The following is a 27,425-nucleotide window of genomic DNA, read 5'->3' as shown; positions in this document are numbered from 1 at the left end:
AATCACTGCTCGCCGCCATTACTAGTAAAAAAAAAGTAAATAAAGAAAAATGCCATACAAATATCCCATAGTTTGTAGACACTATAACTTCTGCGCAAACCAATCAATATACGCTTATTGGGATTTTTCTTTACCAAAAATATGTAACAGAATGCATTTTGGCCAAAATTGATGAAGAGATTAGATTTTTTACATTTTGTTATTGGATATGTTTTATAGCAGAAAGTAAAAAATGTTTTTTTTTTCAAAATTGTTGTTTTTTTTTTTGTTGTTTATAGCACAAAAAATTTCAACTGCAGAGGTGATTAAATACCACCAAAAGAAAGTTCTATTTGTGGGGAAAAAGGACATAAATTTTATTTGTGTACAGCTTTTCACAACAGCGCAATTGTCAGTAATGCAGTGCCGTATCGCAAAAAAACGCCTGGTTATTAAGGGGTAAAACCTTCCGAGGCTGAAGTGGTTAACCTTGTACAGGTTAATGGTCAGAGGGAATTTGGTGGCCCTCCTGCAGATTGAGTTGGAGAAGCCTTCCACTTGGGACAGTAATATTTATCAACAATATCCTTCAAGAAATCTATAAAGATAAATAAATCCGAAAATCTGACTGTGTGTACGAGGCTTAAGAATGAAGGCAGACAGAAAAGGAGCAAAGAGGAGATGAATGGCTGGGGACAGAGAAGAAATAAGGAAGAGAAGCAGAGAGGAGATAGATGGCTAAGGATGAAGGAAAGGTGAGAGCAGGGAGGAGATTAGAATGGCTGAAGATGGAGAAGCAAAATTTAGTAATAGCAGGGAAGTGATGGATCACTGAATATGAAGGAGAAGGATAGCGCTGTATCAAGGAAGCCATAGATGGCTGAGGACAGAGGAGGAAGAAGAAAAGGGAGACGAAGCTGAAAAGCTAAAAAAGAGTGAATGAGGATTGGCAGGAGAATATGTGAGAAAGGGGAGCAACAGCTGATCTATGGATGGAGAGTAAATGTGAAGGATACATGAGAGGACAAGTGACAGATAACCAGATTTGCAAGGAGGAATCAGGATACTTAGTACAGAAACAACCAGTGGCAGCCTATGCATTGTGGGAGCATGGGCGCCGCGTCCCCTAACACCACCGCCGCCCTCCCTATCCATGTGCCTGGCCCCTTTCAGGATGCTGGGCGCATGAATTACAATTGAGGGGATAGGCCAGACTTTGAAAAACTCTCATTAAATGTTATATAACAGAGTGTGCATACTCATAAAGACACTAAAAAATTCGTTTTGTGTAGAGTGATATATACCTGGTTGATCCTGCCTTCAGCTGTCGCTCTCATCTGCTGTGTCCTCATTGCAGCCCGAGATTGTGTAGATCAGCTGTTGCCATCTAGTGAACATGCTCCAGTTTCATTTCCTTTGTCCTCCTATTGCTAAACACTATAGGGGTGGGATTTTGTATGCTGATTGATTACATTCACCAAAAAACTTGCAAAAAAGACGCTAGTTTTATTATAAATCAGAAATAAATATATCAATTGTAATTGATAACACCTGTAGAGTAAAAAAAGAGTCTTAGATGCAGATGCCGTTTGAACAAAATAAAAGGTAGTGTCAATCATCTTTGACTCTATACCATATTAATATACAATAAAAAAATGTGATGTCCAATAAAGATTTATAAGGAGCTGTAAAACAGTTGTTTTATATTTATATTTAGTTTGAGTTACTCTTCTTTTTTTTTTACTGACTGGCATAGCACCAATCAGAGCTGTGTAGATGCAGATTCATACAGTAGAGAGCATACATCAGCAGTAATAGAAGCCCCTCCCAAGTATCTTCCCCTTCATATGCCAAAGAACAGGGAAAGATCATGTGACCACACAACAGTGCTGCAGGAATAAGGTACTTAGAGGATTAAAAAAAATACATTGGTATGATATATGAGTTATATGAATGAATTGTGGCAATTAACACTTCTCTGTTTAGTATCACTTTAAGCAGATAACTGTCATAGGTAATCAATTGCTTTAAATAGTTTAGCTGTAGTAATTAGCAAAGATACCTTTCTGTGTATCTCGTACTGGAGAATCAAAACTTCAGTGTATTTCATAACTCTTGAGATAATAATGGTACTGCCAGAATAACTACAAATGTACCTGTATCAGTTAATTAGCAGCATTTTATGCCCAAACACCATTATTGTAGGAAGTACTGGAGGTGGAATAAGCATCTCATGTCCATCATATTTGTATTCATTCAAACAGTAATTTCATACTGGACAATAATATACAAGTTACCAGAATGCAACCTGTAGGTATAAGATACTATATTAATATCTGTGGAAAACTATATGTGAAGGCTGGATAGCTGGATGCTCATAAAAGGCTATGACATCCCATCGGTCACTCCTCAGACCTTCTAAGTGGTCAGATCATTTTTGTCAATACCCTCAGGGACCAGAAAAGAGGGACTGAATCAGCAGTCTATAGCTCTCCTTTTACCATCAAACAAGGAACATTAGCCAAGACTTATGAGAGCCACTGATCCATTTTGCACATTGATTGGACTTTGCTAAACCTGCATAACAGGACTTTGTTAACCTCCCTGACGGTATGATTATTTCAGATCCTGAAAGCGGTACAATTATTTTGCACGGAAATTTGGCATTTTATATTGTAGGCCTGTAATTCTTAGGAATAACTCACTTAAATCTGTCCAAACCAGAGTCTAGTAGACATCCCGGGTATGATGAAGTTTGAAAAACGAAATAAAAAATTATAATATAATAAATAACTATAAATAATTATAACAAATAATAATATAATAATAAAAAATATTCAATAATGTAATCAAATCAAAAACACTGAAATTTGCTCAGTTGCAGAATTGTCGCTGTCATTACTTTTAGTGTTTGATGATGAATTTCCCCACGAATCACTATCGCTCAATTCTGCAAGTGCTTCTAATTTATTATCGCTGTTTTCTAGCTGGTCTAAAAGCACTTTTGACATAAATGGACATTTTTTGGTTGCTATGGACAATCTCCAGTTTCCTGGCAGAAAGAATAGTATTTATAATATAAAACTGCATGCAGGACACTGGACAGACCACTAGGGACAAGGGGATGTGTAATTATTTGATACAGTACTGTAATCTGTAAGATTACAGTATACTGTATCTATACTGTGTTTTTTACTTTTTGAATTTGGCGCCGAACTCCTTCCCCGTGCGTCGCAATGCTCTCAGGGAACGGAGCTGGGCACTGTGAATTGAGCGAGACACGGCGGCTCGCAGATCACAGCGGGGAGACATCGCAGGATCCAGGGGACAAGGTAAGTAACCTCTACATGGATCCTGCGATGCGATACAGAGTCTGGCTCGGGGTTACCGCTTTTGGTACTGAAAATCCACCCCGAGCCAGACTCGGGAATACCGCCAGGGGGGTTAATTATTGAAATCCTTGTTGTAGTATTGTCTCGTTTTCATTTGTAAAACCCTATTTCTGAATATATTTTGTTTGCAGTGTTTTACCTGCTTACTTATTAAACAATATCTTTTCATAAAATTATCTCTGATGCACTAACGCAGAGCTTAAAGATCACCTATGTCTTTGAAGAGTTCTACCATATGGTAAATATCTGTATATTCCTATCTCTAGTGACACGGGGGTTATTTACTAAAGGCAACTCCACTTTGCACTACAGGTGCACTTGGAAGTGCAGTCACTGTAGATCTGAGGGGGACATGCAAAGAAAATAAAAAACAGCATTTTTGCTTGCACATGATTGGATGATAAAATCAGCAGAGCTTCCCCTCATTTCAGATCTTCCCCTCAGATCTACAGCGACTGCACTTCCAAGTGCACTTGCATTGCACTTGTAGTGCAGAGTGGATTTGCCTTCAGTAAATGAACACCAGTATGTGTTACAGACGTTTATTTGAAGTCATAATTGTTATCCCTAATATTGTGAGCTTTGATATTTATGATAAATATCTGGCAGCAGTGATTGATTTGGTTTATAAAGGGTTACTTGCATAGTTTACTATACCCAGCGATGATTACTCTCAGTTGGCTGGCACTTAGAATGTGATCCCACGAGCTGGAAAATCATTGTGCAGGGTGAGGCTGAGAGTGCCATTGTTGCATATCAGTGACAGCGTGGTGTGAGTTTGACCAGCCATTTGTCACAAGTCGGTCAAGGTGGCCAGGGTCTGACGCTGCATGCGTCACACTGTTAACGCCACTTCAATGCCCTTCCCTACATTTATGGCCAGTGGCAGTGCTGTTATACCCCCCCAACCCCTTTTGGGCATTGATGGTAAGTGGCAGTGCTTTTAACCGCCTGCATTAATGGTCAGTTGCACTGCTAATGTCCCCCACTTAACCCCCTTCCAGTGGCAATGCTGTTAACACCCCTCAACACCTTCACTACAATAGTGGTCAGTAGCAGTGCTCTTAACCCTCCCCAGCATTGTTGGTCAGTGATAGCTGTCAACCCTCATCTCACCCTACAATGGTGAACAGTGACACTCAGTATTTACTTATCAGATCACCTGCTTCTACACTGTCTCCCCCTGATGACGTCAGGCTGAGATCAATCCACCTGACAGTACTGACTTCATTTTAGTGCTGGTGCGGAAATGATGAGAGTGTTCTAGTTTCTGGTATACTACTGCCACCCTGCAAAGTTCTCAACACAAAGTGGGGTGCAGAGAGAGAGTTGGCGGGCCGCATGTTGGGCATCACTGATATACAGGTACTGTATGTCATAATATAAACACAGTAAGTTGAAAAGTATGCAATTCATGAATTTGTATAAGCATGGCCCAAATTTACCTCCAACCATCACTTTCTTCCTTTAGAAGGAATGTCCCAGCATTATACTATTAACATAGATATACCCCCTTGAACTGCATATTCTAAGAGCCCTTTCCCTACATGCAATGTGTGAGTGCTGTTGGTCTTCATCAGGGCTTTTTTTCTCAGAGAATAGGTGCAGGACCCCCCCTGAGTCACCCCTTGTCTCTGCCCCCTACCCACCTCTGACCACCACCCCCTGATTCTACCCCCTACCCACGTACCAGTACTGCCCCTTTTAGAGAAAACAGAACCAAGTATTATTTTGTGGTGCTAAATCATTTGTATGGAACATGTTAATGATAAAAAGAAAAGCAGTAAATCCCCTGCAGCCAGCAACAATAGAATCCCAGCAATAGATCCCCACACAATAGACTCCCCCAGCAACAATGGACTCCACCCCAACAACAATAGTTTCCCTGCAGCAACAGTGAACCACCCACAACAAAATATTCACCCAACCAAATTAGATGCCCCCCAGCAGCAGCAACAACAGATCCCAACAGTAGATCCCTTCCAGCAACATAAGACCCCCCCAGCAACAATAGATTCCCCATCAGCAACAATAAACCCTCACACAAAATCAGATCCCCACCAGTGACAATAGTTCCCCCAGCAGCCAATATCAATAGACCCTACAACACACCCCACATTCCACGCTATACATTTAGTGCTGGGGGTGCCGGAACTGCGTTCCCCCGTGTTCCAGGTGAAAAAAAGCCCTGGTCTTCAGTAAATTTTGCTCAAAAAATTCTCCAAAATGTAATTGCTGTTCCTAGAACTTCTGTTTAACATTTGACCTTTTTAAATTCATTTAGTAAGGTCAAAAAAATGTATCCTAAATCAATGAGTCCTAATGACCTACTTGGTAGGAAAAAGCATATTACAGAGCTGGGTCCACTCCCAACATAATAACTTTCTAAAATTGGTATTTCTTCCAGAATAATTTAAAAGCATTCATTTTGTTGCAGCCAAAGTTTGCAGAACGCCATGTAATATTCTTTATAACAGCTGGCATGATTGCTGAATATGCATAAACATTTTAGCAAATTGAACAGAATTACTATATAACCAGTTCTGGATCTTAGTTCTCAGCTACTAACCTGTTCCAATTCATGCTTGACAACCAATGAATCTGAAAAAATAAATCTTAACTTTCATTATTGCCAGTTAGTTATTCAAGAACATCAGTAGGAAGATATATGCTTCGCTTTACAAAGTATACCCCAGGATGTATATATATATATATATATATATATATATATATATATATATATATATACACACACAATATCTCACAAAAGTGAGTACACCCCTCACATTTTTGTAAATATTTTATTATATCTTTTAATGTAACAACACTAAAGAAATGACACTTTGCTACAATGTAAAGTAGTGAGTGTACAGCTTCTATAACAGTGTAAATTTGCTGTCCCCTAAAAATAACTCAACACACAGCCATTAATGTCTAAACCACTGGCAACAAAAGTGAGTACTCCCCTCTGCAGCACGGTGGGAAAGACCAAACTGCAGTTTAACAGGACAGGTACCACTCAGAACAGGCCTCACTATGGTCAACCAAAGAAGTTGAGTGCACGTCCTCAGCATCATATCCAGAGGTTGTCTTTAGGAAATAGACGTGTGAGTTTTGCCAGCATTGCTGCAGAGGTTGAAGGGGTGGGGGGGGGGGGGTCAGCCTGTCAGTTCTCAGACCATACGCCGCACATTGCATCAAATTGGTCTGCATGGCTGTCGTCCCAGAAGGAAGCCTCTTCTAAAGATGATGCACAAGAAAGCCTGCAAAACAGTTTGCTGAAGACAAGCAGACTAAGAACATGGATTACTGGAACCATGTCCTGTGGTCTGATGAGACCAAGAAAAACATTTGGTTCAGATGGTGTCAAGTGTGTGTGGCGGCAACCAGGTGAGGAATAAAAAGATAAGTGTGTCTTGCCCACAGTCAAGCATGGTGGTGGGAGTGTCATGGTCTGGGGCTGCACGAGCGCTGCTGGCACTGGGGAGCTACAGTTCATTGAGGGAACCATGAATGCCACAATGCACTGCGACATACTGAAGCAGAGCATGATCCCCTCCCTTTGGAGACTGGGCCACAGGGCAGCATTCCAACATGATAACGACCCCAAACACACCTCCAAGACAACAACTGTCTTGCTAAAGAAGCTGAGGGTAAAGGTCTGACCAAGCATGTCTCCAGACTTAAATCCTATTGAGCATTTGTGGGGCATCCTCAAATGGAAGATGGAGGAGCGCAAGGTCTCTAACATCCACCAGCTCCGTGATGTCGTCATGGAGGAGTGGAAGAGGACTCCAGTGGCAACCCTTTGAAGCTCTGGAGAACTCCATGCCCAAGAGGGTTAAGGCATTTGAACATTTTCACTTAGGGATGTACTCACTTTTGTTGCCAGCTGTCTAGACATTAATGGCTGTGTGTTGAGTTATTTTGAGGGGACAGCAAATTGACACTGTTATACAAGCTGTACACTCACTACTTTACATTGTAGCAAAGTGTCATTTCTTCAGTGTTGTCACATGAAAAGAAATAATAATTGGATGATGGAAATCTACACTTCCAGAGTGAACATGGTCATCTTTTATGTGTTTCACATGGTTCCATTCAGTTACCAGAGCAAGAAAATTAGATCTTATCATTACACTGGGCCAAGCACCAGGAATGTTACTTACATAAGAGGATAAAAGAGACATGTTCCTCCATCCCAGCACTTACTTAATAAGTACTTAATAGTACTTAATAGTACTTAATATTAGTATTCTGCTTCTAATATCAGTTATTTTATTTGATTCTGACATCTGAACGGAATGGTGACAGCAAAAAGGAATGGTAAGAATGTGCTTCTGGGGAGGGGGCATTAAAGCATAACTCCACTCCACAGTTTTTTCTGTTAAGAAAAAAACATTCTCCTCTGGGTGATCTATGTACATTGCAAGGATTATAACAAACTTTGTTGCAGATTCCTACCTTTAGTTATTCTGAAGAAATCACTGTTTGTTTCTCTGTGCCTTTGTGCTGAGTGGGTCTAATGGGAGTGGTTTCATAATTATCAGTCAGCTGTGCAGCAGCAGAGCACTAATGAGGAAAGCTACTTGGCCTGCATCCCTTTAGACGTGTTCCTATTGGGGGTATCTCACCAAAAATGACATTTTTGTTGCAGGGGATGCCTGAAATCTGACTTGTATCTATGGCATACTTCTCCGAAAATTGGTCTGCCAATCACACAAGCAGGAAATGATGTTTCTGGGGGGCATTTTGTTCACACTCTGTGTACAAAACAACTCCAGGTAGCCATATTGCATTGCATTTTCAGAAAATTACAGCGGCTGCAGATTGAAAAGGAAAGGTATTTTTAATAACATTCAATTACAATATGACTTTTGTTGCAATTCTATAAGCTATATTATTTTTCTTTATTTGCTATTTTTTTTCCCCAAAAAAGTGGAGTTACACTTTAAGGTGAACCTGTTGCTTGCCCTGCATGGGCAGATAACACGTTTGCTTTCATTTCTTTCCTTTTTTTCTGCTAAGTGCATAATTTGTGAAGCATTCAAAGGAAATAAAAAAATAGCATGTTTAATTTCAAATTTAGCAAAGAAGCTCAAAAGGGCTTTACCCAAATATGGCTAATGTAACCGCTTTTAAAACTTCCAGAAGAAATTAAACCAAAAATTTACATAGTCAAATGGATAGAAGATTCTCCAGAAATGTCATATTTAAAATATATCATAGCCCTGTTTTACATTCTTGAATGGAACTCCTTCTAAATTTAAAAAAAAAATCAAAATCTACACCTGAATCAAAAAGAGAAAAAATGACATATAAGAACTTACGGTGATAGTCTGGCTACTGATTTTTTGTTGTTGTTGCATATAGCATGGGGAAGTGTTAGAACCTCTGTCAGGTTTTTACTGTTTCCCTATTGAGGAGATATCCCCTCACTTCCGGTTACAGAGAAAGTTGGTCACTGGTACAGGAAGTGAGAAAAAATGTCTTTATCAATATTTTTTTAGATTATTGGAACAGGAAATTAAGGAAGTTGTCCATAATGGGGACACCAATGCTGGTTAAAAAAAAAAACTTCACAGACAACACTATTCAAAACTATAACAAACATTTTGTATTCCATGTATTAAATGATATTCTTCTGCAAAATATATTTGTCTTCTATGAGATCACTGGAAATACATTCTGAAAAAGGGTGAACACATGTCTTATTTCCACTTGGGATGCTTTCTGTAACATATAGGTCTCATGCACACAGGTGAAAATCAGCATTATAAACTAAGCTGCGTTTTTTTCAAACCAGTTTAGGCGAGTTTAGCAGAGCTTAGCAGTGTTTGAATGTTTATTTATTTTATTGTCCAGAATTTTAATTAATTAATTAATTAATTAATTAATTTTATTTAATTTATTCTGACCATTGAAATAAATAAACGCTGAATTGCTAAATGCGCCTAGCATTAATGCGCTTTTAGATGCGTTTAGGCATGTTTTTGCCACGTTTGGCCCTTTTCTGTCAAAACATTCCTCTTCTGAACACCATTCTTCTGCGTTAAGGAGAGGAGCATTTTCCTGCCTCTAAACTCTGCTGCTCCTAAACTCTGGTAAAAGCCTATGTGTGAATGGAGACGTGGGCTTTTATTAACCACTTCAGCCCCGGAAGGATTTACCCCCTTCCTGACAAGAGCACTTTTTACAATTTGGCACTGCGTCGCTTTAACTGCTAATTGCGCGGTCCTGCAATGCTGTACCCAAACGAAATTTGCATCCTTTTCTTCCCACAAATATTGATTTGATGGTGTTTGATCACCTCTGCCGTTTTTATTTTTTGCGCTATAAACGGAAAAAGACCGAAAATTTTGAAAAAAAAATGATATTTTCTACTTTGTGTTATAAAAAAAATCCAATAAACTCAATTTTAGTCATACATTTAGGCCAAAATGTATTTGGCCACATGTCTTTGGTAAAAAAAATGTCAATAAGTGTATATTTATTGATTTGCGCAAAGGTTATAGCGCCTACAAACTAGGGTACATTTTCTGGAATTTACACAGCCTTTAATTTATTACTGCCTATGTCATTTCTTGAGGTGCTAAAATGGCAGGGCAGTATAAACCCCCCCAAATGACCCCATTTTGGAAAGTAGACACCCCAAAGAAATTGCTGAGAGGCATGTTGAGCTCATTGAATATTAATTTTTTTTGTCCCAAGTGATTGAATAATGACAAAAAAAAAAAAATTTACAAAAAGTTGTCACTAAATGATATATTGCTCACACAGGCCATGGGCATATGTGGAATTGCACCCCAAAATACATTTAGCTGCTTCTCCTGAGTACGGGGATACCACATGTGTGAGACTTTTTGGGAGCCTAGCCGCGTATGGGGCTCCGAAAACCACCTTCAGGATTTCTAAGGGCGTAAATTTTTGATTTCACTCCTCACTACCTATCACAGTTTCGGAGGCCATGGAATGCCCAGGTGGCACAAACCCCCCCAAATGACCCCATTTTGAAAAGTAGACACCCAAAGCTATTTGCTGAGAGGCATGGTGAGTATTTTGCAGCTCTTTTTGAAAATAAAAAAAGACAAGAAAAATACTTTTTTTTTTCTTTTTTTAATTTTCAAAACTTTGTGACAAAAAGTGAGGTCTGCAAAATACTCACCATGCCTCTCAGCAAATAGCTTGGGGTGTCTACTTTCCAAAATAGGGTAATTTGGGGGGGGTTTGTGCCACCTGGGCATTCCATGGCCTCCGAAACTGTGATAGGCAGTGAAGAGTGAAATCAAAAATTTACGCCCTTAGAAAGCCTGAAGGCGGTGCTTGGTTTTCGAGGTCCCGTACGCGGCTAGGCTCCCAAAAAGTCTCACACATGTGGTATTCCCGTTTTCAGGAGAAGCAACAGAATGTATTTTGGGGTGTAACAATAATAATAATAGGTAATGTGGTGCTAAATCCAAAAATAAATAAAACAACAAAGATGTGAAAAATCAGTAAAAATCAAATAAAAAAATATATAAATGTTGTGAAACAACCACATAAATGGAGATTCTACACGAGAAATCCCAATAATAATTGTGTCAACAGCAATTAATCTACCATCATAATGTGTACCAAAGGTTATAATGAACCATCGCTGTGACGAAAATATAAGCGTAGGATAGTTTTGCCTTAACTAGATGTGGTGTGATCTGTAGTAGTGTAATTGTAGATGTAGTTTAATTCTGGGTTATTAGAAATATAGTATTCTACGTCAGTCATGCACATATGTTCTGTCATTAGCATTTGAAAAGGACAGATTTTTTCTAGGATCAATGTGACACCTAGATGCCAATAAAAGCTCCCATTACAGTAAACATAGATTGCCAGCTTCCTGAGGCTCAAAGAAATCTGCTAGTCATCTTGGCCACACGGATCTGCAGGGGGTATTCACAAGGCTCCGGACAGTCTGTAAGCTTTGATTAATATCAAGAGATCTAAGGAACCATTTTATCTCTCATAAAAGCTAAAATATTAACGACAGAGAGATGAAAATAATTCCTTGTGATCGTACACCTGATGGGTTACGTGTACATGTGACTCTGTATGTTTAGCAGGTGTGGAATCCTGGAGAACCACACAAAACCGTTATATGGCGCCTGATTGCGGCAGGCAGGCAGTGATTGGTACTGTTGCGATCGGCATGATGCGCTGGTATCGGAAATCCTATTCATGACCCAGCAATCAGCGCCGTTCTGGGCCAATTTGACTCTGGTCATTTCAGAACACAAAACCTCTTGTGGGCTGAGACAGGAACACCCCCCAGGGTTGATTGGCCAAGGGCTAAAGTCCCGCCCACATCCATATTTCAATAAATTGGGTAGCCTGAGATATGGACATTGTTCTTCCACGAAGCCAGTTCGAAACTGGGGAGTTCCCACATGTTCCAGTATGCTTCTACTAACGGATAGATTTTCTTGGTAAAGTTTATTTCTGTTTTTATCCCTTTTTATTTTCATAGCAAATTGCCAATTGGTGTGTCTTTCTGCATTTTTTGTACCTTTTTTGGTAAATCTTTTTTCTTTGTATATCTTATATGCACTGCCCACTTTCGGGATATTAAATGATAAAATTAATAAGTGACTTCTGTGTACTAAACTAGGACTCATATCTCTGGAGAGGTTGTTGTATTTTAGTGCCTAAGTACTCGGTTTAATTTACATGCCAATCGGTATGCAATTGCACTGTGTGTTGGCAGATTGCATGCAGATTGTAAGCTAACAGATCTGCCAGACAGAGATCTGTGTGTGTGGTGGCTCAGCAGACCAGTCTGCAGACAAATTGTTGGGTGGTGGCAGGCTATCGTTTATTGTGTGTCTGGTGTGTGGGTGTGGGGACAGTGGGAAGAGTGATTAACACCGGGGTTCAAGCTTGCAGGATAGCTGGAGGAATCCTAGAAGTGTGTAGTAATTGCTAGACTGCTCCCCAACCCTTAGAGTGCACCAGATTGTATGTAAGATTTGTATCTGCCTGTGTGTGGTCAGCTAGCTGGATTGGAGTGGAGTCTCCCTCTAGTGGTGGCCAAAGGTAGTGCAGGCTGTGAAAATACTACAGCCAGTCTTACATTTGCAGTATAAGTTCCCCCTTATTCCCTTAGTTCCTCATATCCCCGGTCACGGAACGCACGTCGCGGTTAGTTAGTCGCCGTTGGGGTGTGAATTCGTGACAGATTGGCGGCAGCGAGCGGAATTTGCTTAGTACATTAGTACATGGTTTATTCATTTAACCTATGTACTAAAGGTTGGAAGCTTGTTAGAAGCAACTGACCTACAGAAGCTCACTCAGTGCATAATTTTTGTTTTGTAGAAGACATACTTGGCTATTTGCTCCCCACCCCCTCTTGTTTTTCTTTTCTATCTTTTATTTGGACAAAAAACTTGGAGATGGTAACCCACGAGATGATATGCTGGTACAAGAGGCAATCCGAAGAGACCGCGATTGACCTCTGTGAGCTAAGAGGCATCAGTACAGTCGGCAAGACGAGGACCCAACTTTTATGTGCGTTGATAGAGGATGACCATGAACAGTTCACCATGGCATCTAAACCCAGAGACTGTGCCATTCCAGATGACTGTGTGAGACAGCATGATTCTGTTCTCAAACCCTCTCAGCGGAAGAAATCACTACAGCAGATGAAGCAAAGAGGGAGAGAGCACAAACTGAACAGTACCCAAATCCAGCATGGAAATGCAACATCACCTCCATCTGCATCAAGAACTACAAGAGGCAGACCTACATCTGTGGAAACCTTGAAGTGTTTTGTCTGTAACCAAGGTGGACATTACTCGAGCCTTTGTCCAAAGAGGAGGAGGCCTAGCCCACCAGCAAGTGTGAAAAGTGCACCCCCTACTGTGTTGCTTGTTGGGGAAAATGTAGGAGACCGTGCGGATAACCTGCAGCCAGTTACCGCAAGTAACAGCGTTACAGTCGGACTCCGAGGTATGGGATCAGAGGATGTCCTAGCTCTTCCAGGATTGAGGTGCTGTGAGGATGTGATCCCAGGGGAAGCCATGTTTGTCACCGGAGGTGGTGGAGCCATCTCTGCCGTGCCTATGGCTTGTGTTTCGTTGAACCTGGACTCTGAAAGCCAAATGAAAGAAGTGGGCAGAACAGATCCCACGTATGTAGGAGGCCATGCGGATAGCCTGCAGCTGGTTACCGCAGGTAACAGTGTTACAGTTGGACTCCAGGCTATGGGATCAGAGGATGTCCTAGCTCTTCCAGGATTGAGGAGCTGTGAGGATGTGATCCCAGGGGAAGCCATGGTTGTCACAGGAGGTGGAGGAGCCATCCCTGCCGTGCCTATGGCTTGTGTTTCGTTGAACCAGGAATCTGAAAGCCAAGTGAAAGAAGTGGGCAGAGCAGATCCCACAAATGTAGGAGGCCATGCGGATAGCCTGCAGCTGGTTACCGCAGGTAACAGTGTTACAGTTGGACTCCAAGCTATGGGATCCATGGATGTCCTAGCTCTTCCAGGATTGAGGAGCTGTGAGGATGTGATCCCAGGGGAAGCCATGGTTGTCACAGGAGGTGGAGGAGCCATCCCTGCCATGCCTATGGCTTGTGTTTCGTTGAACCAGGAATCTGAAAGCCAGGTGAAAGAAGTGGGCAGAGCAGATCCCACAAATGTAGGAGGCCGTGCGGATACCCTGCAGCTGGTTACCGCAGGTAATAATGTTTCAGTCGGACTCCAAGATACAGGATCCACGGATGTCCTAGCTCTTTCAGGATCGAGGAGCCATGAGGATGTGGTCCCAAAGAAAGCCACAGTTATCACAGGGGTTGGAGGAGTCATCCCTGTGTTACCAACAGCTTGTGTTGCTTTGCTCAGAGGATCAAAAAGCAAAGTGAGAGAAGTAGGCATAGCAGATGCCAGTAATGTACTATCGGGTACTGACCGGGTGCAGTTGGTAGCTCGCTATGAGCCAAATTCAGCCCCCCTGGAACCTGCATCTCCACCTGAAGCCCCGGATTCACGTAAAGTACTGTTGGGTGACTCAGTGCACGTTGGGAACTCTGGGGAGGGTCAGGGGACTAGTGACTGTGTGCCAGGTCCAGGCCCTAATGGGTTTCTGGAGCCAAGGCCCAGAGAGGAAGCTAAAGTCAGAATGAACTCTGAAATTGATAATGTTTTGTGTGATGTAATAAGTCATGATCTGTGCCTTGCAGACGTTCCCTCTGCCGCAGTGGTGACTCCTGGGGCTAACCGGTCTGCCCCAAACTGGTCATTGCCCACTGCTACAGAGGGACTGTCTGTGAAAGGGCCCAATCCAACTGGGTCGGACCCTTGTGAACTTGGTCAAGCAGGCCTGAGGTCCCCTCAACCTGTTGTCTCCCTGGCGTCTGTGGCAGATCGCTCTGAGTCCCCTGAGGCTGTTAAAATTGACATCAGCCTGGAGGAGTACGGAGGTCTGGCTGATGGACTGCCAGTTGGGGATGGCGGGATGAGGGTGTATGGGGAACAGGACTGTGACTCTGTAACCACTTGTAAAGAAAAGGAATGTTTTGAAGTACCTGCTGAAAAGGAAAACTGTGTTTCAGTAGATCCTGGTAAGGACAAGCAAGGTGTGCTTGTAACCTTATGTGAGGCAAAGTCTTCTGTGGCTTGCTCCTCTGCCATCACAGCTACCAGTACTTCCATTGTGGATTCTGGGCTGTGCATCACAGAGGAAAGACCACGGGGTGAGGGGGCAAATCTGATCCAATCTGGCTCTACTCCCTTGGCAGTTGCAGCTGACAGCACTGAGTTGGTAGGGGATGATACATTTGTTGCCAGCCCAGAAGAACTCAGGTGTTGTGCCAACAGATGCTCTGCTGAGGATGGAGTAGGAGTATGGGATGTGGGTCAAAGGACAACCCCCGGTGGAATTCAGTCTTCTGTGATCTTCTCCTCTGTCACCATAGTTGCGAGTACTGCTATTGCGGATTCATTGCTGTGTGTCACTGAGGGAATATTACAGGGTGACAGGGAAAATTTGGCCCCATCAGGGCCTACCATCTCAGCAGCTGCAGCTGACAACACCGGGTACTTTCCGGCTGATAAGTCTGATGTTAGCCCAGAGGAACTGAGGTGTTGTGCTGGCAGGCCTTCTGCTGAGGAGGACAGAGTAGGAGAGTATGACACGGGTCAGAGCATGACCCCTGGCAGAATAAAGTCTTTTGTGGCTTTATCCTCTGTACCCACAGCTATGAGTATCATGATTGAGGATTCGTTGCTATGCATAACAGGGGGAGAACCACAGAATTATGGGGGAAAACTGACCCCATCTGAATCTGCTCTCTCAGAGGCTGCAGCTGATGGCACTGCGTTCCTACAGGCTGATATGTTTGGTGTCAGCGTAGAGGAATTCAAGGGTTGTGCTGGCAGGCCTTCTGTTGAGGCAGAACGAGAAAAAGTGTGGGAGACAGGCCAAAGAGTGGAGGCCCTGGTACCCAGGTCATGGAACCAGGCCCAGATCACCCAGGGACGGCCTTATGCCAGGCTCAAACATCTGGGTGTGGTAGCTCATAGAGTACTACCAGATGGCCAGGGCCAATGGCTGAGAATGCTGACAACACACAATGACAAATTTGCCTGTACCCTTTCAGTAGGTAGTCAGTGGCCAGTGGATGAAGTGGATCCGCAGGGCAATCTACTGGCCAATACTGATCCAGACCCCTTAGGATCAGTCAGAGAGGGGTGTGGTCGCCCTCTCCTATCTGCAAAGGGACAGGCTGAAATGTCGGTGGTGCCAAGCTTCAGTTGGGGGAACCTTCACCCCCATCTTAGGGAATCTTCCATGCAGACGCGTTAGCTGACCCGTTTAGGCTCAGCTGTGCGTCATCTGGAAGGGGGAGATGTGACGAAAATATAAGCGTAGGATAGTTTTGCCTTAACTAGATGTGGTGTGATCTGTAGTAGTGTAATTGTAGATGTAGTTTAATTCTGGGTTATTAGAAATATAGTATTCTATGTCAGTCATGCACATATGTTCTGTCATTAGCATTTGAAAAGGACAGAGATTTTTTCTAGGATCAATGTGACACCTAGATGCCAATAAAAGCTCCCATTACAGTAAACATAGATTGCCAGCTTCCTGAGGCTCAAAGAAATCTGCTAGTCATCTTGGCCACACGGATCTGCAGGGGGTATTCACAAGGCTCCGGACAGTCTGTAAGCTTTGATTAATATCAAGAGATCTAAGGAACCATTTTATCTCTCATAAAAGCTAAAATATTAACGACAGAGAGATGAAAATAATTCCTTGTGATCGTACACCTGATGGGTTACGTGTACATGTGACTCTGTATGTTTAGCAGGTGTGGAATCCTGGAGAACCACACAAAACCGTTATATGGCGCCTGATTGCGGCAGGCAGGCAGTGATTGGTACTGTTGCGATCGGCATGATGCGCTGGTATCGGAAATCCTATTCATGACCCAGCAATCAGCGCCGTTCTGGGCCAATTTGACTCTGGTCATTTCAGAACACAAAACCTCTTGTGGGCTGAGACAGGAACACCCCCCAGGGTTGATTGGCCAAGGGCTAAAGTCCCGCCCACATCCATATTTCAATAAATTGGGTAGCCTGAGATATGGACATTGTTCTTCCACGAAGCCAGTTCGAAACTGGGGAGTTCCCACATGTTCCAGTATGCTTCTACTAACGGATAGATTTTCTTGGTAAAGTTTATTTCTGTTTTTATCCCTTTTTATTTTCATAGCAAATTGCCAATTGGTGTGTCTTTCTGCATTTTTTGTACCTTTTTTGGTAAATCTTTTTTCTTTGTATATCTTATATGCACTGCCCACTTTCGGGATATTAAATGATAAAATTAATAAGTGACTTCTGTGTACTAAACTAGGACTCATATCTCTGGAGAGGTTGTTGTATTTTAGTGCCTAAGTACTCGGTTTAATTTACATGCCAATCGGTATGCAATTGCACTGTGTGTTGGCAGATTGCATGCAGATTGTAAGCTAACAGATCTGCCAGACAGAGATCTGTGTGTGTGGTGGCTCAGCAGACCAGTCTGCGGACAAATTGTTGGGTGGTGGCAGGCTATCGTTTATTGTGTGTCTGGTGTGTGGGTGTGGGGACAGTGGGAAGAGTGATTAACACCGGGGTTCAAGCTTGCAGGATAGCTGGAGGAATCCTAGAAGTGTGTAGTAATTGCTAGACTGCTCCCCAACCCTTAGAGTGCACCAGATTGTATGTAAGATTTGTATCTGCCTGTGTGTGGTCAGCTAGCTGGATTGGAGTGGAGTCTCCCTCTAGTGGTGGCCAAAGGTAGTGCAGGCTGTGAAAATACTACAGCCAGTCTTACATTCGCAGTATAAGTTCCCCCTTATTCCCTTAGTTCCTCATATCCCCGGTCACGGAACGCACGTCGCGGTTAGTTAGTCGCCGTTGGGGTGTGAATTCGTGACAATCGCTACAACAAAAATAGGTATAAATATCACTATTTGTAAATCACTAATGAATCACCTATCCAAACCAATATAACCTGTGAAGTGAAATTAAAATGCAAAGTATAGAAAATCAGTGAAAATTAGTGACAAATAAATTCTGTGTAATAAATAATTATAATCCGTGTATAAGGGGTAGCAGTCCAAAAAAATATAAAAATAGTTTTAAATTCATGCAATAAATCGTGCACCCGATGACAAGTCCCATACACTGTGCAATCCGGATTGTGGCAATCTCCAGGAAATAGTGAAAATGGTAACTGGCAAACAGCTCCCCAGTGCAGCCCCCCCAGCCTCTCACCTTAAGGCTGGTAGATAACAGCCCAGTAAATAAAATCCAGATGGACGGGCAGCTCCAGGATCTCCTGTTAAGAAAACGCTCTCTGCTCCCACGGCACCTCAGTATGGTCAGCCAGGCAATACAAAGGAAGGGAATTGACAGAAAATGAAATTAGAGTACTGGACAAAGGTCTAAAATTTGCACCGAAAAAGAACTTAAATAAATGTAATACTTACATAGATATTAATAAATTTGCCAGAAGCCTTCATATCAAAAAATATATGATGAGTAAACCAGGAGAAGATTTATTGAGGAACAATAGCGTGAAAAGTGAAATTAAGTTTAGTGATCTATAAAACAGATCGTTATTTAATCCCCCAATGGGAACAGAAGGACATATAGAGGTGTTCCGAAGAATGGTCTTAAAGGATTTGCAGGACCTTAAAATTAAAAAGATGAATGACCCTGGGGATATCAAGAATGGTATCAAAAACTTGAAGAGAGGAAAAATATTATAAGACAGGCTAATAAAGGTGGAGCAATAGTGATCCAATCAAAGAAGGACTATCATGAAGAACTTATTAGACAATTGAGCGATGCCAGTACATATCAGAAACTGTCGGGTAACCCAATTGAAAGATATAAAGATGACTTAGCTCACTTAGTGGAAAGAGGAAAATCAAAAGGCTTATTGAATAAAAAAGAAGCAAAATATCTTCAACTACGTGGATGCCGCATTCCGGTAATATATACTCTCCCAAAGAACCATAAAAATAAAGAGAAACCTCCAGGAAGGCCGATAGTAAATGGAATCAATTCGGTCGGAGCAAGAATAGGGGAGTATATTGATTGGTTCCTACAGCCGCTAGTGAAGAAAACAAAGTCATACCTAAGAGATACGAAACATCTGATACAGTTACTTGACAGCATTTCATTTGGGGATAGACCGATATATCTTGCAACGGCCGAGGTAGCATCGCTGTACACTCTTATCAATCACGAAGAGGCAATACAAGCAACCAAATGGGCCCTGAATGAATTTAGTGATTTGAAGACGATGCAGAGAAAGTTCTTTTGTGATTGTTTAAGATACAGTTTGGATCACAACTACTTTTGGTATGAAAGTAAATTCTATAAACAGATTTGTGGAATAGCAATGGGGGCCAAATACGCACCTATTGTTGCCAATCTTTATATGGCTGAGTGGGAGGAAGAGGTCTTGTATAATAATAAGCCACAACAACTCCTTTTTAAAAGATTTATTGATGACATTATTGTTATCTGGGCTGGGGATAGAGAAAGTCTGATGGATTTCTGCTTTAACCTGAATACTAACAATAAGAATATTAGCCTTACATGGGAGAGTAACGACGAGAGGATACAGTTTCTGGATCTGGAAATACTATTAGAAGATGGAAAATTGGTTACACAAACATTTTTTAAACAGGTCGATAGGAACAGTTATCTCCCATTGGACAGTTGTCATCATGTTCCCTGGTTAAATAATATACCTATAGGTCAATTTATTAGGTTAAAAAGAAACTGTACTAAGCAGGAGGTGTTTTTAAAACAAGCAGAATTTATTGGTGAAAGATTCATTCAAAAAGGATGTCGGTCCAGTTTTATTAAAGAAAAAATTAAAGCATCGAGGCCTTGGATAGAGGCAGATTGATAGAGGATTCAACTAGAGATAAAGAATCGATAAACACTGTACCATTAGTGATGGATTTTAATATGCAACACAAACAAATAGAAAAAATCATTAAGAAATATTGGAATATTGTGAAAGCCGATCGACATCTAGGAACAATATTACCGGAAAAACCTAGATTCACATATCGAAGGGCAACAACTTTAAGGAATCGTATTGCAAAAAATGTGTTGGATCCCCCTTCTCAAAATAAGTTTTCTTTCCTGTTGGAATGTCCATGTCAAATTCAGTACGTTGGATGAACGAAGAGAGAACTCCAGAAGAGACTCAGGGAACATACCCAGAACATTAAGAATGGCTACCCAAAACATAGCCTAAACATTATGATCAGTTCCATAATAGAGATCCCTCCTCTTTAAAAGTATGGGGAATAGATAGATACAAACCCCATTGGAGAGGTGACAACAAAGTAATTAAACTTAGTCAGTCAGAAGCTTGCTGGATTTATGAGCTTCGTACTTTAGCGCCATTAGGACATAACGTGGAATTTGATCTTAACTGTTTTATCTCGGATTATTGAACGTCTTATTTTAAATCATATTTTACTTCCCTTTCACTATCATCACTCTCTTTTTCTTTTTTAGAATTATATAGAAATCATGTAACTCCCTCTCTGCTATTAGATTATTTTTAGATAATATTAAATAGGAAACTTGAGGAGGTTTTATAGTTAAAAAAAATTGTTTTTAGATATTATTGAATATGTGTATCACAGGAGATTTGACTTATGGAATTTTATGCATCTTATACAATGAGGCGATTTATGAAATCCGTTCTTTTATTGATTAATTTTAGAATCATTATCAGAAATATATATTGGTCTCTCTATGGCATGTTATGTAAGAAATTATTTAAATTTTATCTAGTATTTTGTTTCATTATCTTAAATGCCCATTAGATGGCAGTCCTGCTATTAAGGGATAAAAAAATCCATTTATGTGGTCATCTGCAATATTCGTTTTGACCACTAGATGGCAATTATCCATTGAAGATAGCCATTTTACCATGTTTCTTGTTTTATATATAGTTTTATTTATTACTTAGATTTTTAGGGAATTTACCATTGTTCGTTTTATAAAAATAATAATGTTAGTATCTTTCGTTGCTATTTGCTTAAAATGTAAGGAGTAGGATGTCTTAAGTTATTGTGTAGAGGTTGCCGGGGTAACCCTTCTGCTATAAGAGGAATCTCCGCTTCACCCGTCTCCATACCTTTTGAAAAAGTGATGTGACGGTCACGCAACGCGTCAGGGAGGAGAGGCGGGTCCTGTCTTGGTCAGCTTTTTTCCTGATCACGGCCGGGATTGGGAATCAGCTGTAGTGTGTGCTCGTTTTCGTTATATTAATGTAAGTGGATACTTTAAATAAATTTGGTTGATTTTGATACTACACCATGGAGTATTCCTTCCCTTCTTTTGTTTTGCCTGGCTGACCATACTGAGGTGCCATGGGAGCAGAGAGCGTTTTCTTAACAGGAGATCCTGGAGCTGCCCGTCCGTCTGGATTTTATTTACTGGGCTGTTATCGACCAGCCTTAAGGTGAGAGGCTGGGGGGACTGCACTGGGGAGCTGTTTGCCGATTACTATTTTCACTATTTCCTGGAGATTGCCACAATCCGGATTGCACAGTGTATGGGACTTGTCATCGGGTGCATGATTTATTGCACAAATTTAAAACTATTTTTATATTTTTTTGGACTGCTACCTCTTATACACTGATTATAATTATTTATTACACAGAATTTATTTGTCACTAATTTTCACTGATTTTCTATACTTTGCATTTTAATTTCACTTTATTTATATTGGGTCCTGGTGGGATTTTAGTCACTGTTAGGTTGTATTGGTTTGGATATTTGATTCATTAGTGATTTACAAATAGGGATATTTATACCTATTTTTGTTGTAGCGATGGTTCATCATAACCTTTGGTACACATTATGATGGTAGATTAATTGCTGTTGACACAATTATTATTGGGATTTCTCATGTAGAATCTCCATTTATGTGGTTGTTTCACAACATTTATATATTTTTTTATTTGATTTTTACTGATTTTTCACATCTTTGTTGTTTTATTTATTTTTGGATTTAGCGCCACATTACCTATTATTATTATTGTTAGATATTTCATGGTGCTGGAACACCTTTAGGGTGGCAGCTTTATCACCGGTATTTCATTATACAGTCTAGTTGGTGGTTTGCGCACCATTACGCATTATTATTTTGGGGTGTAATTTCACATATTCCCATGGCATGTTTGAGCAATATATCATTTAGTGACAACTTTGCGCAAAAAAAAAAAAAAAAAAAAAAATTTGTCTTTTTCCTGCAACTTGTGTCGCAATATAAAATATTCCATGGACTCAACATGCCTCTCAGCAAATAGCTTGGGGTGTCTACTTTCCAAAATGGGGTCATTTGGGGGGGTTGAACTGACCTGGCATTTTATGCACAACATTTAGAAGCTTATGTCACACATCACCCACTCTTCTAACCACTTGAAGACAAAGCCCTTTCTGACACTTTTTGTTTACATGAAAAAAATAATTTTTTTTTTGCAAGAAAATTACTTTGAACCCCCAAACATTATATATATATTTTTTAAAGCAAATGCCCTACAGATTAAAATGGTGGGTGTTTCATTTTTTTTTTTTCACACAGTATTTGCGCAGCGATTTTTCAAACGCATTTTTTTGGGAAAAAACCCATTTTTTTAAATTTTAATGCACTAAAACACACTATATTGCCCAAATGTTTGATTAAATAAAAAAGATGATCTTAGGCCGAGTACATGGATACCAAACATGACATGCTTTAAAATTGCGCACAAACGTGCAGTGGCGACAAACTAAATACATTTTTAAAAGCCTTTAAAAGCCTTTACAGGTTACCACTTTAGATTTACAGAGGAGGTCTACTACTAAGATTACTGCCCTCGATCTGACCTTCACGGTGATACCTCACATGCATGGTGCAATTGCTGTTTACATTTGATGCCAGACCGACGCTTGCGTTCGCCTTTACGTGAGAGCAGGGGGGGACAGGGGTGCTTTTTTTTTTTCTTTTTTTTTTTTTTGCTTTTTTATCTCATTTTTAAACTGTTCCTTTCATTTTTTTTTTTTTATCATTTTTATTGTTATCTCAGGGCATGTAAATATCCCCTATGATAGCAATAGGTAGTGACAGGTACTCTTTTTTGAAAAAAATGGGGTCTATTAGACCCTAGATCTCTCCTCTGCCCTCAAAGCATCTGACCACACCAAGATCGGTGTGATAAAATGCCTTCCCAATTTCCCAATGGCGCTGTTTACATCCGGCGAAATCTAAGTCATGAAATGCTTGTAGCTTCCAGTTTCTTAGGCCATAGAGATGTTTGGAGCCACTCTGGTCTCTGATCAGCTCTATGGTCAGCTGGCTGAATCACCGGCTGCATTCTCAGGTTCCCTGTTGGGACAGGAGAGCCAGAGAAAAACATGGAAGACGTTGGGGGGGAATTCCCTCCCACTGCTTGTAAAAGCAGTCTAGAGGATAATTAGCCACTAGGATTGCTTTTACATGAAAGCCGACTGCTGGCTGAAAAGAATGATACCAAGATACCTAAACCTGCAGGCATCATTCTGGTATAACCACTCAAAGTCCAGCAACATACCAGTATGTTGCTGGTCCTTGTTGGGCATATATTGTAATCTTTTTTTTTCATGCAGCCTGTGGGCTGAACGAAAAAAACAGATTGATCGGTGGGTATGCCCACCATTAGAATACCTCCTTTCATCCACCCACTTCTAATGATGGGCATACATGCACCATTTATATATGCCGAAGCATGGGGGCATCCTCCCACAAAAGGTAGGAGCAAATCGCTCCTCCGCTCACTGCTGCCCCCATGCTTTGGCATATATCACCTCTGCTGGAGTCACGGCTTTATATATCGTGGGAGCAAACGCTGTTGCTGTCAAGATAAATAAATCCGCGCTGCAGCTGAATGGTGTACCTGAAGACAAAAAATGGTTAACAATAAAACACAGTAAACGGTAAAGTATAAAAAATTGCATACCTGAAAAGCAAACATGTTAAAACATAATAACAATAAAACATTGCAGAATAGAATAAAGTAAAAAAGAGCAGAACAATGGAGAGAGAGAGAACCATAAAACAACAACTATTTTTGTTTTTATTTTATATATTTTTTTGTGTGTTTTTTTTTTTTTACACTTTTTTTTGTAACTGTAACTTTTGTAACTGTAACCGGTTCCAGGTTCGGGTCTCTCAAAATGTGATGGCATCTTGGGAGACCCTGTGAAAGTGTGCCTAGTCTGTGCAATGCTGTACCCTATGCTAATACACAACTAGTGTATGGTAGTGTTCAAAACATTCACCAATGCATAGACCAGGATTGTCAGGACAGGAGGGACAATAATAGTGGGTGTCACGCCTATATCCGCACTTGCTGCAGACACGACATCTTTTTTGGGGGGTTCGTTGGGTAGGGGTACTCGGGAGGACATTGGCGAATGCAGCAGGAAGGGCATTATGGGCACGACGGGCCTGTGTTTGTCTTTTTGGTGGCAGCGGGACACTACTTGTGCTTGCCACCTCACCAGCTTGAACTGCACTTTTGGGACTCGCCACGTCACCAAGTGTTACTGCAGTGCTGGTTTGACTAGGACCGTGATGACCGTAAAAACTGTTAACGATCGCAGGGATCATGCCTGACTCTGCTAATGCTGCAGTTATGCGTTTAGTGTTTTGTAAGTGACAGTGATCGATCGATACTGCACTTGGGTGGGCTGGCCTGGGCGGAGGGGCAAAACGCAGGTGCTAGCAGGTATCTGGGCTGATCCCACTAACACTGTGTTTTTGGGAACCCTAAACTGCTGGGGACGCTAGTATAGATCTGATTGGATCAGATATTGATCGGTTTAGATACTATACCACTAAGGGAGGTGTATGGTGCGTGCGTGGGTGTTAGCGCTACTGGCACTAACCTGACGCTGCCTGGGGCTGGTGCTTGCCAGTTCACCAAAACGCTACCAAAAAAACTGTTAGTGATCGCAGGGATCAGGCCTGACTCTGCGAACGCTGCAGTTATGCGTTCAGTGTTTTGTAAGTGACAGTGATCGATCGATACTGCACTTGGGTGGGCTGGGCTGGGCCGGGCGGAGGGGCAAAACGCAGGTGGTAGCAGGTATCTGGACTGATCCCGCTAACACTGCATTTTTGGGAACCCTAAACTGCTGGGGACGCTAGTATAGATCTGATCGGATCAGATATTGATCCGTTTAGATACTATACCACTAAGGGAGGTGTATGCTGCCTGCATGGGTGTTAGCGGTACTAGCGATAACCTGACGCTGCCTGGCGCGACGCAGACCCTATCTGACCCTAAAACCTAAGTTATATCACCGCCGGGTGATCAGGGGGCTAAACCTTTATTAGGTAATAAACGGCGGGTGCCCTGACACCATAAGAAATAAACTAACTAACCAGCGTCACCCGTAACAGTTATACGGTGATCACTGGTGAAAGGGTTAACTAGGGGGCAATCAAGGAGTTAAAACCTTTATTAGGTAGTATTTGGGGGTCCCTGACGCTATAAAACGCTGACGGCGAACCTATATATTTACCTCCCTAACTAGCATCACCAGTGACACTAATACAGCGATCAGAAAAAGGATCGCTTAGTGACACTGGATCAAGGGGTTAAAACTTTATTAGAGGGGGTTAGGGGGGTACCCTAGACCTAAAGGGGGCTAACACTAACTGCCCTACCATACTAACTGTCACAAACTGACACCAATGCAGTAATCAGAAAAAAAAACTGCTTGGTGTCAGTGTGAAGGGGGGGGGTGATTGGGGGGTGATGGGGGGTGTAATGTGTGCCTGGTGTGTTCTACTGTGTGTGTGTGTTGTGCACTCACATCAATGTCTTCTCTCCTCGGCGCCGGAATGGAAAATACCGAGCCGAGGAGGGATGACATCACTTCCTCTGCCGCTGTTTACTATACAGAGGCAGAGAAAGATTCTCATTGGCTGGGAGCGATTGCGAGGGGGGGCCACGAATGGATGGCCTCCCCCTCACCTCTCATCGCTTCCGGACAGAAGCCGACCAACTCGGGCACCGGGGGGGTTCGATTAGACCCCCTGCCCGCGGGAGGCAGATCACGTACAGGTACGTGATTTTGCCTGCCCATGCCATTCTGCCAACGTATATCGTCATGAGGCGGTCGGCAACTGGTTAAGTTGGGCTTTATTAGGAAGCTATTTTATTGTTTACAACTGTCATATGATCTGCTGTGATTGGTCACAGCAATCACATGGTACTGGCAGCGGGCCAGTACACTGATCAGTCATCCGCTCCAGCTGTGAAGATTGCTATCTCTGCTTTTTCCCCAAAGAGCCACTGGAAATGGCAAGCCTATGTAAACAACTATTCGCATTTCAATGAGTTTAAAGTGGATGTAAACCCGATTTTTTTTTTTTATTAAGGCTTGCTTCTTATACAGTATAGGATTTCATGTCATCTGTGCCCAGTCTTGTCACAAAGAGTTAATCCAAGTCTGAGCAGTCCTTTATCTTTTTTCAGTGAGATAAAAACTGACACACAGAGAAATAAAAGTCTGTTTCTCCCTGTGCTGTGAGTGACAGGTAATTTACATATCTTATGCATGAGCCTGAGACAGGCATTCTGTGTACTTCACAATTCACACCCAATTCGTGTCACCTGATTGCTTTCACCAAGTCCCTACTCGTGTCACCTGACTGCTTCCACCAAGTCCCTACTCGTGTCACCTGACTGCTCCCACCAAGTCCCTACCCGAGTCACCTGACTGCTCCCACCAAGTCCCTACACATGTCACCTGACTGCTCCTACCAAGTCCCTACACATGTCACCTGACTGCTCCTACCAAGTCCCTACTCGTGTAACCTGACTGCTCCCACCAATTCCCTACTCGTGTCACATGACTGCTCCCACCAAGTCCCTACCCGAGTCACCTGACTGCTCCCACCAAGTCCCTACACATGTCACCTGACTGCTCCTACCAAGTCTCTAGTCAGTCTGAATATAGATATCAGATATTCCAACCGCTCACAAGCAAAAAGCAAAATGATACTTGTTTAGTTGCTGAACATGGACTCTTTATTAGAACCAAAATACAAGTCTTATATACAGTGGAAGAGGAGGTCCCCCCTCCTGCTCATATTACTCTAACACTACAACTGTAACCAGAAACCTAATTAACACAAGCTAATTAACTAATCCCTTAAAGCAGCCGATGTGACTCCGTGCCCTCCTGAGCATTGTTATGATTAACCAGGATTTCCCTACAGGTCAGACTTGTTGTCACCGAGCTTCACACAGTAAATTATACATTATCATAAGTATAAACACAGAGGCCAATGTGATCAGCTCTCTCGACTAACCTGTTGAGTTCAGATTTAAAGAAACCAAGAATAGTCTTTACATATATCCTGGGAGATATTGTGCATAATTATTACTGTCCCATTTTAAGTAATCCAAGATATATTTTCTCAGTCACCCTGTGTCAGGATGGCACGGGGTGACTTATACATA

The sequence above is a fragment of the Aquarana catesbeiana genome, linkage group LG02, assembly GCF_042186555.1.
Source record: "Aquarana catesbeiana isolate 2022-GZ linkage group LG02, ASM4218655v1, whole genome shotgun sequence".
Classification (NCBI taxonomy): domain Eukaryota; kingdom Metazoa; phylum Chordata; class Amphibia; order Anura; family Ranidae; genus Aquarana; species Aquarana catesbeiana.
Note: the sequence above shows the minus strand (reverse complement) of the source record.